At 37.2% G+C, this 9,173-nt stretch overlaps 1 pseudogene; it reads left to right on the top strand.

Moving 5' to 3' along the window:
* The first annotated feature begins 443 nt into the window (after window positions 1-443).
* LOC114045205 lies at window positions 444-805 on the top strand (annotated as a pseudogene).
* Window positions 806-9,173: the final 8,368 nt, after the last annotated feature.

Below are 9,173 nucleotides of genomic sequence, written 5' to 3' on the forward strand. Positions count from 1 at the left end.
ATATGATGGTATTCATGGAGAATCTTAAAGAACCAACTAAAAAGCTAGTTGAAATAATTAACAGCTTTAGCAAAGTTGCAGGATATAAAATAAACCCACATAAATCATCAGCATTTCTATATATTACCAACAAAGTCCAATAGCAAGAGATAGAGAAATCCATTTAAAATTACTGTAGACAAAAATAATACTTGAGACAAACCCAGGAACCGTATCACAAAATTACAAAACACTTCTCACACGAATAAAGTCAGATCCAAACAACTGGGAAAAACTAATTGCTCATGGACAGGCTGAGACTATATAATAAAAATGACAATTCTCCAGACTCTGATCTGTGCATATCGGCTCCACAGAGCTCCTGACACTTCCTCCTCTAATCCCCAGCACTGGCGAGGGGAGGGGGGGGGCAGTGCATGATGGACACAGTGTGAGTGTAAGAGATGACAACAGCAACATAAGTCCTCAGCATGTACTGCAGGATTTTCAGGTTTGCAAGGAGGTGTTATTCAGCATTGGGGCAGATGGAGGACACCATCAGAGAAAAGCAGTACATTATAAATGACGCCAGAATGTTGCTCTAGAAAACAAAAATCTTATAGATTCAGAACTGATTAAACAATGTATAGATAAATGCACAGTAAGAATTGAAATAGGATTGCATTATCGGATCCCAAATCTAAGGCCAATTCACTTGCTTCCAATGGCCCTCACTCCCCTACAAAGCTGTGGACTTCAAACCCAGGAGAAGCTAAGCAAACTTTCCAAACCATTATATCTCAAGTCTCACAATGAAGTTTCTTAATCCAAGAAATAGCTTCTCTGTATGAACTGTGAGCCAGGCAGGGCCTAAGCACAAATTAGAGGATAAATCTTTTCTCCTTGACTTAAATCCAGTCAGAGAAAGGAAGGACAAATAATATCGAGTCTTTGCTATAATTTCTCTTAATCACTCAAAGATTTGGGTCCTTAATCTCATAATTTATATGTCTCATTTATATTTTATATGTATTTATGTATGTGGGTGTGTTTTATACATATATGTATAATATATGTTATGTTAATTATGTTAATATTATATATGTATATATACATATAAATCTCACAATTTCTGTCTCTATACATAATTTATATAATCTCACTAATTTATATGTCCTTGAATTTATCAGTACCAGTGTATTGCTACTATTTAGGAATATGCTAACTCCCAAAGATTGCTCCTAATTATGATCTTAGTAACATCTTAAACAAAAGTCTGAACGTAACAAGAATTGGGTTTAAATACAAATTTTAAAAATTAAAATTTTTTGTGGAAATGATGTAGTTGTAGACACAGAGGAAGCTGAAGAGTAGAGACATGGCAGTACCTGTTAGCAGACTCTCTTGGAAGTTCTTAAAATTACAATGACAATCAGAAACTAGTCTCAGACTTGTAAATCTCTGTGGGCTTTATTCTGTCTTGTGTTTAAGTTATGGCTATATTTAAAATAAGATTTTTTATGTTTTAGTTGTTCTACTGATATCCTTTTTTGGTTCTCTTGACTCAAAGATATACTTCTCATTAATATTCAAGTAGGCTAGTATCTCCTTTACCACACTAGCAGAGTTCATCATATATACTCTAGTCCCATCACCTACTTAACTGCTAGTGGAAGATATCATAGTATCTCAGGGAAATTTGGGGGAGGAGGGAAATATCCCAAATTTTAAGGAACTTCTTTAGTATATTTAATTCTGTCCATGAAATGCATACAATATACAAACAAATTCTAAAACATGACTTAAAATTCTGGCGTCAAAGCCTCACTGCAAACTCATACTACAGTCGGTAAAAGTAATCGCTATTTCTAATTGACAACAAAATTGGAATCTCACAAGCAGAAGAATATGTTGCATAAATTACAAGGCGAGGCTGATTTTTAAATTACGTACAAATAGGAAAAGGAAACTCTAGATCAAAAGGAAAAAGGACTGTGCCTTTGTGATAAACCAAGGGGAAACCCCACTGAGAGTCACTGGACAGCAGTGTTTTCTTTTGTTTTCAAAGATGATTAAAAGGGGCAGCTAGATGGTGTAGTGGATAGAGCTCCGGCCTTGGAGTCAGAAGGACCCGAGTTCAAATCCAGCCTCAGACACTTGACACTTACTAGCTGTGTGACCCTGGGCAAGTCACTTAACCCTAATTGCCTCACCAAAAAAAAAAGATAATTAAAATCTTCAATAAAAATTGTTCATAAAAATTATAATTCTGCATAAATTAATTTACTTATTCAGTGCAATACCAGTCAAACTACCAAAAATTATTTTATAGAGCTAGAAAAAATAATGACAAAATTCATCTGGAAGAATAGAAGGTCAAGAATATCAAGGGAATTAATGGAAAAAAAAATACAAAAGAAGGTTGCCTAGTAGTACCAGATCTCAAGCTGTATTACAAAGGGTAATCATCAAAACAATCTGGTACTGGCTAAGGAATAGAGTGGTGGATTGGTGGAGTAGATTAAATATACAATACACAGTAGTAAATGACCATAGTAATCTAGTGTTGGATAAACCCAAAGATCCAAGCTTTTGGGACAAGAACTCACTATCTGACAAAAACTGCTGGGAAAACTGGAAAGAAGTTTGGCAGAAACTAGGTATAGACCAACATCTTACACTATATACCAAGATAAGGTCAAAATGGGCGCATGATTTAGACATAAAGGATGATACCATAAGCAAATTAAGGAAGCATGGAATAGTTTACCAGTCAGATCTATATATAAGAGAAGAGACAGAGAGCATTACAGAAAGTAAAATGGATAATTTGATTACATTAAATTAAAAGGTTTTGCACAAACAAAATCAATGCCAAGATTAGAAGCAAAGCAGAAAACCACAAATTTTTCTGATAAAGGCCTCACTTCTCAAATATATAGAGAACTGAGTCAAATTTATATGAATACAAATCATTCTCCAATTGACAAATGGTCAAAGGATATGAACAGGTAGTCTTCAGAGGAAGAAATTAAAGCCATTGATAATGATATGAAAAAAATGCTCTAAATCACTATTGATTAGAGAAATGCAAATTAAAACAACTCTGAGGTACCACCTCACACCTATCAGATTGGCTAATATGACAGAAAAGGAAAATGGTAAATGTGGGGGGGTGGGAAAATAGGGACACTAAGGCACTGTTGGTGGAGTAGTGAACTGACCCATCCATCCTAAAGAGTAATTTGGAACTATGCCCAAAGAGCTATAAAACTATGCATACCATTTGATCCAGCAATGCCACTACTAGGTCTACACCCCAAAGAGATCAAAGAAAAAATGAAAAAACTTGTAGAAAAGTAGAAAAGATTTGTAGAAAAAGATTTATGGAAGCTCTTTTTTGTGGTGGCAAAGAATTGGAAATGGAGGGAATGCCCATCAATTGAGGAATGGCTGAACAAGTTGTGGTATATGATTGTAATGGAATATTATTGTGTTATAAGAAATGATGAGCAAGATGATTTCAGAAAAAAAAAACCTGGAAAGACTTACATGAACTGATGAATGAAGTGAGCAGAACCAGGAGAACAATATACACAGTAACATTATAATGTATGATGATCAACTGTGAATGACTTAGCCGTTCTCAGCAATACAATGATCTAAGACAATTCCAAAGGACTCATGATAAAAAATGTTATCCACCTCCAGAGAAAGAACTAATGGAGTCTGAGTGCAGACTTTTGAAGCATCCTTTAAAAACTTTCTTTATTTTTCTTGGTGTTTTTTTGGGGAGGGAGGAGTGTCTTTGTTTTCTTTTACAACATGACTAATATGGAAATACATTTTGCATGACTGCACATGTATAACCTATATCAAATTGCTTGCCTTCTCAATGAGGGGAGAAGGAGAAGAGTATGGAAGAAAATTTGAAACTCAAATTTTAAGAAAATGAATGTTAAAAGTTGTTTTTACATTTAACTGGAAAAAATAAAAGATAAAAAGGAACATAGCAGAAAAATTGATAAAGCAAACTAAGAATTACAGAACTTGTAAAGTTTAAAATATTAACATACTCCTTGGTGCTCTAAGTATGAGACCTTTGTTTCAATGACATGTTGCTGGAAGAATTGAACCATGATAATATTGACAATCTGTCTGTAAAGGAAACCAGAAAAGATAAGGAAGTTGCAGCTATAAATGGAAGGAGTCAATTCAATCTAACACACATTTATGAAGCACCTACTATGTTCAAGACACTGGCTATACAAGACAAAATGAAAAACAGTACCTGATCTCAAAGAGCTTGCATTCTACTAAAAAAAGACAATATGAAAACATTATTATTACAGGAGAGAGAGCATGAATAAATAGAGGAATTCAAAAAGGTTTCCTATCAGAGGTGAGAAATGAGCTAAGGTTTGAAAGAAGCCAGGGATTCTAAGGTACAGAGCTGAGAAGGAAGTATATTTCATGCAGAGGTACCAATGGGGGAGACAGAATGTGGAATTTAGAAAACTGTAGCAAGAGGTCAGTTTGGCTAAAATGTAGAAATGAGAAGGGTAGCAATATGAAGTAAGTACAAAAAAGGAATCTAGAGACAGATTGGGAAAGTCTTCAAATTTTGCACACAAGGGCTCATCTTTTATACTAGAGATAGTAGGGAGCTACCGAAGGTTCTTGAAAATGGAAGTGATAATGGTCAAAATTGTGCTTTAGGAAAGCTATTTTGGCAGCTGTGTGGAAGACAGATTTGAGAAGGACAAGCCTAGAAGGTGGGAGTCCAATTAAGTTGTTGGAATAATCTAGGGGGAAAAAGATCCTGAACTAAGGGTGGTACTCATGTGAATGAAGAGAAGGGAACAGATACAAGGAAAAGTTGGATGGTGACACCCTCAAAAGAAATAGGGAGGAAGCTAAAAAAGTAGAACAAAAACCAAACAAATAAGTAAACAGACACCTCCACCAATAAATAATTCATCTCTGTGGCATAGTAAAAAGTAGTGGATTTGGAATCAGAAGACTTATATTCCCAGATTTGCCACTTACCTATGAAACCCTGGGCAAGTCATTGCCTCTCTGGGCCTCATTTCTCATATGTAAAATGAGAGGGTTGAACTAATGGTTTCTAACTTCCCTTCCAACTCTAAATCTATGAATCAATGATCCTTGGTAAGCAGAGAGATGGGCAACCATGGGCAACCCCATTTAGAATATAAAGTAATTTGCAAAACAGTATGGAGGTGAATAGCAGATTATGAATAATATTGCCTCATAAAACAGCAAGGAGCAATGGAGAGGAAAATGGAGTTGCAGAAATCTTGGCATGATAATTATGTCATTTAAAAATGAAACTGAAGGAGGACAACAACTATGAAAAATAAAAAAGCTGTCAGCATTTTTGTACCAAACTATTTTTTTCATTGATAACAGGGAAACCACATTTAGACTATAAAATCTCAGTCCTTGGTGGGCTATATATGAGAAAATAGAAATGTTGCTAAAGAAGTCAGGAAATATTGAAGTGTGTAGGTCATTATTAGCTTGCCTATCAAAACATATTAATTATTCCTTGAAAGTATTAGAAAAGGTTCTAATTTTTCCTATGGTTACCATTTTCATCTGCATCTGGAAACTGAGAACAAATATTAATCATTTCCTATATTTCTCTACTATGTATTAACGTTAGTTTGGGGAACTTTTAAGTTCATGTAACCAACAAGATGTCAGGCTAGACATTTTCTGATTCCCATAACCTCTCAAGCCTCTCCAAAAACACCAAAGACAAGGTAACGTCAGCTGTCTCCATAGTCTAGGACACTTGGAAGCTAACAAGTTAAAAAAACAAACATGAATTGATGCCTACTCTGAGCTCATACAGCATACCCTCCTCCCACTATCTACCACGCTACCAACACCAAGCTGCATTAATTGACCAAATGACCTAATCCACAGACTTGCAACAAAACCTAACCTGACATCCCAGTCTCCCCTCCCTCTTTTCAGTTCATATACATCAAGACTTGAAAATGCAGAAATAATCTGAGACCATAATAGCTAGAACACTGTCAGCATTTTGTGCTGCAGAAGATCTCTGTAGAAGAATAGAGGAACAGAGGGGAAAAGACAAGACACGTGTCTGGGCTTTAAACAAAGCTCAACCATACACCCCAATCTGGCCTCCCAAATCCCTTTGGATTTCCCTTGGAAATCCCAGTTACAGTAGCATCATGGCAGCATGGTGGCAACTGGTACCTCAGGGAGTAGAAGGGCTTGAACGAACCCAGGGAAGAGATTTTGAGGCAAATAGAGTAAGAAGGTAACCAGGAGGAGGTCTACAATCAATGGTGGGCTATTTAATCAGAGACATAGGGAGGGGGTGCTAAGATGGGATAGTGTCCTCTCTGTCACCTGCTGAAATTGGCATTGTCCTGGGAAGGAGACACAATGGAAAAGAGGAATCCATGGGGCAAACTACACAGCAGTGGCAGAAATTAGAAGAGAAAGCCCAGAACAGAAACCTCAGAAGTCTTGACTTCAAGAAGAATACAGACTAGAGATTATTATAGGGGTCATGAGCCAGAGTGAAAATGTTTAGAGTTGGGAGATGGAATGTCCAGGGTGAGGAACAGTAAGAAGGGGGTCATTTTCACTGGATTGCAGAGTATATGGAAAGGAGGAAAGGTATAAGAAGACTGGAAAGTTAGGGAGATGTCAGGTTACACCCTACTTCCCTTGATAGACTCTGAAATCCAATGACACTGTCTTCTTTGCTGTTCCTTACTGTTGACTCTCCATCTCCTGACTCTGGGCCTTTTGCCTAGCATTCTCTACCTCCTCATCTCAATCTCCTGGGCATCCTGACTTCCTTTAGGTATAAGCTAAAACCCCAAAGAAGCATTTCCTGATCCCCTTTAATACTAGCACTAGAAGGGGCAGCTAGGTGGCACAGTGGATAGAGCTCTGGCCTTGGAATCAGGAGAACCTGAGTTCAAATCCAGCCTCAGACACATAATACTTCCTAGCTGTGTGACTCTAGGCAAGTTATTTAACCCTACTTGCCTCACTCAAAAAAAAAAAAAATACTAGCACTGGAAATCTTCCCAAGATCATCTCTAATTTATGCTGTTTACAGTGTATTTGTACATAGTCTTCGTGTGTTGTCTTCCTGATTAGACTGTGAGCTTCTAGGAAGCAGGATTGTTTTGTTGTGTTTGTTTTTACTTTCTTTGTATCTCCAGTGCTTACTTAGTGCAATATCTGGCACATATTACGCATTTAATAAATGTTTATTTACTTGACTATAAGTGTCATCAATGGGAGCCTCAGTGCCAGGGTAGATAAACTCACCCACTCCTGCATAAAGAGGGTAGGTTGGGGGGCAGCTAGGTGGCACATTGGATAGAGCACCGGCCCTGAAGTCAGGAGGACCTGAGTTCAAATCCGGCCTCAGACCAAACACTTGACACTTACTAGCTGTGTGACCCTGGGCAAGTCACTTAACCCCAATTGCCTAAAAAAAACAAACCATATAGGGGGTAGGCACCTTTAGGAACACTTTCCAAGATGTAGTTACTGAGGCCCTTCTTACGCTGAGGTCTAGCAAACTTGATCACAACGCCTATAAATACATACTTGGCATTCTTCAGGGGGTATGTCATTCAAGTCACTGATGACCGGATGAAGAACCACAAAAATGTCGTCCTCTCCCTTCAGAATAAACTGGGCACCTGAGCAAAAAGTACTCACACACTTGAGAAACAGTACTCCTTTCAGAATCAAGTTAAAGAAACTCCTTTTGTAGTTCTCAAAAAGGTCTTGGCACATCTCACTCTCAGACTTCAACTTTTTGAAAAGTCAAGAAAGTGATCTTTGAGTGTAGTCTACCCCAGTGAAAAAGACTCTCACAACCTTTCAGTTATCAACATTTCTTTCTCTTCCCCAAGTTTCTCACATTTTTTTCCCTCCTCTCAAAGTGTGGCAGAATAGACTTAATAGCCAGAAGGAAAGTTTTCAGCTTTCAGATGGCCCACCGATCTTTGAGCAGTGAATAATTTCAACATCTTAGGTAAGCTGAAAGTCTTTAAACTTGCCTGGCAAATTTTCAAAGTCTTCAACTAATGACATTACCTGTTGATCAGGTACATAGGAACTCAGGAAATTTCCACTGGAAAACAAACATTGCTTCACAGGTGTACTGAATCCTTCGCCCTAAATTAGGCTTCTCAGTTTATCTTGTTCTTCAAGTCAAAAGAGCTTGTATTTTACCTTTTAATGCTAAAACTTCATCATCTTTTGAACTAACATTTTTGGGAAATAATCAAATATTTAAGGAAGTGCCAAAATTCCCTACAACTTTATTTTCTGGTGTCCAGCATTAATTTCTCCTATCTGAAGGGGGGAGAAATAGTATTAGTAGGATACCTAACAGGTTGCTAAGAGACAGCATGACACATTGGGTAGGAGATTGGCTTTGGAATTTGGAAGACTTAGGTTCAAGTCTTTCCACTGACACATGCTGAATATGTCAGGCAGCCCTCCAGGACTTTAAGTTATGGATGATTTGCAGATGTGTATTGGGACAGCTAGCTTCTGTACTGGTAATTTTTCACACTGCTGAAATTGTAGGTCTAGACCCAAAAAAACAGGTTACCAGAGTACATTTATTATGTCTTTTCCTTTTATGTGTGTCTTTCATTTCCCATTCCTTCCTCCGTTTACCTTTTTAGCTCCTGAGTGGCACAGGGTATATGATCTAACTTCTGAATCCTCCAAGTGTGACTATTATAATTCAATGAACCTGCAAATAATTTAAAAATAATTATTAATCTGACTTTTATGTAGCATTTTAATATTTAGAGAACATTTTATGAACATTATCTCATTTGATCCTCACAATCATCCTGTGAAGTAGACACTAAAGGTATTACTGTTTAGATTTTGGAGATGAAAAACCTGACTTGCCCATGGTCATACAATTCATAAGTACCAGAAGCAGAGGTTCAAATCCCAGATATCTTCTGACTCCAACTCTAATGTTCAAAAGATGGCATCAAAGAGATATATGACAAGAAAAAACATGGGCCTGGTCACGTAGCCAGAGCAAGGGATAATAGATGAACAACTCACATGTTGTAATGGTGCCCACATAATGTCAAGAGATTTAGAGGAATATCCCTTAGCACATTTTAGGA

The sequence above is a fragment of the Vombatus ursinus genome, unplaced genomic scaffold (genome assembly GCF_900497805.2).
Source record: "Vombatus ursinus unplaced genomic scaffold, bare-nosed wombat genome assembly UNPS02014778.1, whole genome shotgun sequence".
Lineage (NCBI taxonomy): Eukaryota > Metazoa > Chordata > Mammalia > Diprotodontia > Vombatidae > Vombatus > Vombatus ursinus.